This window comes from Chelonia mydas, chromosome 6, assembly GCF_015237465.2.
Source record: "Chelonia mydas isolate rCheMyd1 chromosome 6, rCheMyd1.pri.v2, whole genome shotgun sequence".
Taxonomy (NCBI): Eukaryota; Metazoa; Chordata; order Testudines; family Cheloniidae; genus Chelonia; species Chelonia mydas.
The window spans coordinates 21,002,970-21,009,806 of NC_051246.2; positions in this window are offsets into that span (position 1 = coordinate 21,002,970).

Sequence of the window (6,837 nt, forward strand, 5' to 3'; positions counted from 1 at the left end):
CAATATAAAATTAATATTAAAAAGTCAGAATGTAAAGATAACATACCTAGATCAGGACAATACAGAGCAGTTTCCTACCTTGTATTCCTGGGCAGCCTCCTCTCACGTTGTGAGACCTGTGATCCTGGGATCTATCACAAACCACACAGATCGGGATTTGATCCTCTATGCAGAACAGTTTCAAAGCCTCCTTGTGATTCTCACAGTTTCCTCCCCATCCTGGCTCTCTCTCGGTTCCTAACCCGAAACGCTTACTTAGTTCTGTGATGTTTGCCAGCTGCCTGTCTGGCCTGAAGTTCCTCTGGGGAAAAACACCTCAGCACTGAGGACAGGAGAAGCTTGGCCCTGATCCCGTCCCGTCCCCCTCCCCCCCCCCCGAACTGGGTGATGCAGGCTCGGCAGAAATTGCGCCCACAGTCTATGGACACCAGAACTGTAAAATACACCAGGCAGATGGGACAGGTAGCTTCCTCGTGCAACCTCTCAGCGGGGCTCAAAGCAGCCATGGCCCCTTCCTGGTGCCCAAAGAAGGTTAGTTTCACTTTCCTGCGCTTAGCCTGTAGCAATAACACAGGGCTTTTCCCTCCCTGAAACAATCCTTTGTGCACAAAGTTACAGGCTGTGGCGGTGTCTGAGCCCCTCTCTCGATGATAAATCCTGCAAGTCGCTGAGCGCTGTAGCTCTGCTCCAGCAAAGCACTTAAGCACCTGGTTAACGTGAAGCATGTGAGCCATCCTAGTCCAAAGGGCCTACTCCTGCTTTGTTGGACGAGAGTGCTCAGCACTGTGCAGAATTGAACCCTAGCTAAGGAGAAAGGTGCCAAATGCTGTTCTTCAGCAATTTCTGCAGCTTATCTTCTGACCAGCCGTGAGTCCTCCCCTAGACACTAGGGCCCAGATCCCCAAAGATATTTAGGCTCAGAACTTTCCTTTAAGGATCTGGGCCTAGGGCCCTCCTGAACCTGGAGCTGAGGTTCACTGAGCAAAGCCTAGGATGTCCCCCTAGAGGGTGAGGGGGTCTTGCTCCCTCCAACATGGCAGGCTCTGCTCCAGAGACAGCAAGAGTTTTGAAGGGCCCCAGAGAGGCCTTCTCTCTTCCCCTTTTAGCCATAGAAAGCTAACAAAACGGCCACCAGAACCACAGATGGGGAACAGAATCCACTTGAGAGCTATCAAGGGATAAAAAAAGGATCTGAGAAAGGAATTGAAATTACAGCATGTGCGTGTGTGGGTGAGTGCGAGAGAGGGGTCCACAGCCATGTTGGTTCCTGTGAAATCAAAAAGCAATTCCTGGCTGTCCCCGTGGTTGGAGGAAGCAACACCCAGGGAATTCCTTGGTCCCAGGCAGACAGAGGGCTGCGGAGGCCACAGCTCACGCCCACCAGGAGGAGAGGACTTCATGTCACGCTGGGTGATGCACACAGGATTACAGACTCCAGGGAGTGCTTTGAGAACAGGCAGAGCAAAGAGGGGGAACTGAGGGGCCCCCAGAGAGCACACTCTGCCCCTGAAACGTTGTTGAGTTACATCCCCCTGAAAAGAAAGGGTTAACAATGCCCTAGGCACATTGTCACAGCTGGAAACTCAGCAACACTGCTGAGCCCTGCTGCTATCGTGTAGTATCTAGGTGTGATGCCCACAGGATTTTGGCCTGTACTGACCCTCCTGCTTCCTTCTATCCTGGCCGGCACCGACTAATGCCTAATTAAATGGACCTGATCAGCTGAGTCCCAGGCTTCAAAGGGCCCCCCAGAATTTTCCCCCAGCATGCTCTCTGATTTTGTTTTCTAGCACCAAAGCAACACCCCCTCTCCTTGCCCTGCAGAGCAATTTGGGGGACCTGAGCTAGAATCACCAGTGCCCTGTGCCTTGGATAAGATCCACCCTCACCCAGAGCCTTTTGTGGCCACTTATCAGGGCAAACCAGACTGGTTTACACCCACTGTGTATGGGTGTAAATGACTACATAAGGTGCAGGGCAATGAGGAATCAGACCCCCTGTACTGTGGATTAATCTGAGCCATGTTAAACGTTCACCCTTCCCTCATCCTCCCCTGAAACTTCATGTTGCCAGCCCTGCTCCAGAGATTAAGACAAATTTTGCTCTGAATCCAGAGCAACCCCATTAAAAACCCTGTGTGCTGCAGATACTGTGTGCGGCTAAGCTGAGAATGCCCCATTGTCTTCAGCAGTGCAACAGGCTAGGAGGGGAAGCAGACAGAACCTGCAGCTTGAGAAAGATCCTATATCTCCTGGATCCCTGCACAGTGCACATTCACCCTAAAGCACCAGGTCCCCTTCCAGCTGTGTCACTGCATGCAATTGCCATCCGCATTTGTTGTTACTTCTTCCTCTTTTGAGTGCAGGCTCAAGGCCATTGGTCCCCCACCGTTCTTGTGGGAATATTCCCCGCACACCCCACCGCCGAAACGCTGCCGCCGAAATGCCGCCGAGAACCGGCAACGCTTCTCGGCGGCATTTTGGCGGGCGGTTCTCTGGCGGCCGCGCTCGGCGGGGGCATTTCAGCACTGTGTTGGGGACCCCTGCTCTAGGGCCATCTCTCTCTCTCTCTCTCTCTCTCTCTCTCTCTCTCTCTCCCCTTCCTCCCCATCTCCCACTCTTAATGTTTCAAACCAGAGCATTTTAAAGCCACTCCCGGGTCTGGCAAGATGCCGTCCCGTGTAAACAAAACCCAGAAGCCTCAGACTAACCACGATGGAGTTTATAAAAAGCCCCAGGGCCTCTCTGTGCCACCGGCAGCATGTGGCAATGCTTAAGGAGGGAGAAAAGAAGAGCGCCTGCCTTGTAATTAGGCTGACTATAAAACAGGTCCTGTCAGAGCAGCACAGCCACTAATCAGCACTGGGCCGCTAGGCCAGGGCGGGGTGGGAGGAGGCAGCCCCCCTGATAACAGCCCTGAGGGCCTTGGGGTTTCAGTCCATGCTTAGATCCTGGAGGAAAGTATTTGAGAAGGAATTAAAATAACCTGCTCTAGATGGATTCCCAGCTCCCTGCCCCGTTGGGGGAGGGCAGCAGAGACAGGATGGAGCTCCATCTTCTCAGAGAGCCTGAGTGTAGATCCCCTCTGCCAGCTGACCCCACCAGGGTCCTGGGAACACTCCCCTGCCAGAGCCCAGGGCCACTTCCCGTCCGGACAGCCTCGGCACGGCTCCGGCTGGGATGGCGAGTGGCAGGCTCCCCTGGGAGAGCGCTGCTGGCAAGGGTCCCTTTGGAATCTCAGCGGCTTTCGGGCCAGCTCCTGCCGCCCTTCGTCGTGCTGAGCAGGACTCAATAGGGCCCCTCGCAGAGTAAGGCAGTGTTTGGTGTGCATCACAGCTGCATAATGGCTGCTGGTGTGCAGAGACCACGGCCTACCCTACTGACCAGTAGTGTCTCATTGTTTTGTTGGACTCCCACATCTATCTGTATCCATCTGTGGTCTCTTGTATAGTTAGATTGTAAACTCCTTGGGGCCGGGACCATCCTTTGGTCTGGGGCTGTACAGCGCCCAGCACAGAGGGGGCCTGGGCCATGACTGGGATACTCCAATATTATAAATAATAGCACTCCCCAAATGAGCCCAGTCCTTACCCCAGATCAGACCAGGATTCACCCCGGCTGCTGCTCCACTGGTGGCAGCAGCAACAGAAGCTGGAGTGTAAACAGGGCTCAGACAGCTTGTCCTGATCTGGGGAGATCGTGCAGCTCCACCCCTTTCCAGCAGCAGGAGCGACATTGGCCATGGGGCCCAAAGCCTAAACCCCTCTTGGCTGGGCCCCACCCATCCTCTGAATGAGTCACCCAACAGAGTAGGGCTGCACCGCATACGTGGTGCCCCACAGAGTCACCTGGTATGGCTCTGGGGTGCAGCTAATGGGCGAGACTAGTAGGTGTAGAAGGGAGATCCAGTGGAGAGCAACCCGCGCTGCTGGACCCTACAACCAATACTGCAAGGGAATTTGCCTTTCCTTTCTGCTCAGGGGGGTTGTGACGCTTGAGGCTTATTCTTACCTTGCCTTGTTTGTCCCTTGGACACCTCCAAGCTGTACCCCACCACTCAGAATCTGGTGATTCCCAAGAATGCCAAAAATCAGACGAGTGCCAGGTCAGAGAGAAGAGAGGTGGATTCGGGGGAGTCACTATTAGGATGTCCCTTCAGCAACAGTGGGCATCAAAACTCCCATCATGGCTTGAGCTGACCATGGACATCAGAGTTCTCTGCCAATCCTTGGGATAGCCTGAGCTCACTGGGGCATCTGAACACATACAGTGCAAGCCCTGGCTGGGATGATTTAGCTGGGGTTGGTCCTGCTTTGAGCAGGAGGTTGGACTAGATGACCTCCTGAGGTCTCTTCCAACCCTAATCGTCTATGATTCTATGTCCTTTCAGTGATATCCCTGCCAGCTTTGGAATGCTGCAGGGACCGCCCGAGGAGTAAAATAGAACACCCCAAGTTATCTACAGAAATATCACAGTGTCTCCACCCTAGGAGACCACAGGAGGCAGGGGTAGCAGGAGCCCAGCTAGGCTAGAGCCAGATTAATTGGCTGCCTGACCAGAACAACTAAACTCTGGACAAAGATCAATGGTGAACAAACCAATGAGAAGCCAGTTAATGAGGCAATCAAGGCTGCAGTGCAAGGCAAGGGACTGGCTGACTGGACATTTTCAGCATTGGCCATAACCAGAGTTCCTTGCATGTTTTGGGTGTTGGATCTGTGTACTAACCAATCAGAACTCTGCTTCTCTGAGTCTGGCAGCCAATGAGATTGCTTGTTTGTCAGGAAAGGCGCACCCATTGGCTTCCAAAGTCAAAAGCCACAATATTTGGCTGATAATAATATGCTACAATTCTCCTGAGTCTCTGCAGCTTTGAGAGAGTCATGCTGCCCTGGGCTGAAAAGCCAAATACACCAAGAGGAGCATTAAAAGCAGCCTGCAAACTAGTTACCCACATCTGTGGGGCAAATCCATTGTTGTTCTGTTAAGCTAAAATAGGCCCATTCTGTGAGAAGTCTGGGGTACCCCGTGTGCAAGGCAGAGGGGCGGAGCTGAGCAAGTGTGACTAAAGATCAAAGTTCCTTCAGGATCCCAAGGGAATATTTAATGACATTTGACAGGCCAGGAGATGGAGAAATAGTAAATTGCTCCCTGAGATCCCCACCCTGGCTCTCTCGAGGATGGGCAAAGTTCAAAAGGGGCAGAGGTGCTGTGCAGATGAGCATCATGCCCTCTGGACACTTAATCTTGCCTCGGCTTGGGGAGAGGGACTAGATTCCCTCTTCGGCCTTCCATTTCTATGATTCTCTGAACCTCGCCCCAATTCTCCAAAAGTGCACTGTCAGATTTCCATTACTTTATGCTTCCACTCATGCCAGAAACCCAGCCAAACAGCCTTCCTTGTGATCATTTGGATTTCCCATCTTTGCTCCTGAATGGAATCAAGGCACGGCAAAAATGAAAAAAAAAAAATCATGAAGGAAGAGCTTGAGATATTTTCAAACCTGAAAAATGTTTTGGGTGACGGTTCAGGTTGGTTCTTTGTTGATCAGAACCAGAGCATCCATCCCTATATGGAAATCTTCAGTATAATGAATTTTAAGTCAGAACTAAGGCTTAAGATTTTGCCATGCATATTTTTAGTAAACGTCACGGACAGGTCATGGGCAATAAAGAAAAATTCATGGAAGCCATGACCTGTCCGTGATGTTTACTAAAAATGTGCATGACAAAATGGGGAGCTGCAAGTTCCCCACACCACCCAAGGGTGCCTGGGTCGGAGCTGCAGGGTCCCCACATCATCAGTGTTGCCAAGCTCAGGGCACCCCCGCTACCTGCGGTGCCTCTGGCACGGAGCTCTGGGGCACCCCTGCCGGCCGCCGCCACTGCCCTCCATGCTCCGGGGCACCCCCGCTGGCTGCGGGGCCGCGAGCTGCACGGCACCCCAGCCGCCTGTGGGGCCAGGAGCTGCAGAGCACCCCCGCTGCCAGGGGCAACTGGGAACTCGGGCCCCACAGTTCCCAGCCACCAGGAGTGGCAGGGACTCTACAGCTCCCAGGCACTGGGGCTCAAGTCACAGAAGTCTCTGGAAGTCATGGATTCTGTGACTTCCGTGACAAAGTCGTAGCCCTAGTCATAACTCAATTCGTATTAGGTAATATCTCACAAACCCATCTAGTGGGCTTGGTCCCTTAACAGGAGCTTGGGATTCGGATTCAAACACCCAGCCCTTTCCCTCCTTGGGCATGCCCCTGTATTCACTAGCCTCCCAGATCTAGTCCCGACATGTACATTGCAACTTGGGCCTCCCAGGGTGCAAAGGAGAGGGCAGGCCTGGATTAAGGCCTAGGTTCTACAGGCCCATGTTTAGCCCCTCGAGCCCTTGGAATCACATGATCACAACAGAATCTGAGATTTCATTAAGAAGAATAGTCAGTTTCTAGCCCTTCTGATTGGGAAGTTTGAAATCAGGACCTAAGAGTAACCGAGTAACTATACCACATTTCCATTAGCCATTAGAAACTGCCACACATAGAGAGACTTATGATTTGTGAAGTTATTTAATCACTTAAATAGTAACAACCAAGGTTAGCATTAGACACAGTAACAAAAGAACAGGGTTCCAAGGGAAGTTGATAGCTCATGTCTCTAACACCCCATGACCAAGATCCCAGGACAAGCAAAGACCAAAGGAGAAGGAAAGGAGGAGAGGAACCACAGTGCACAGACTCAGCTAGCTTGAGCACGAGTCCATGAAATCTACCAGGATGCAAAAGGAACTATTTTCACAGCTCAGGCCACATCAAAGGGCAAGCTGTGGAATGAGTTCCGGGGCAC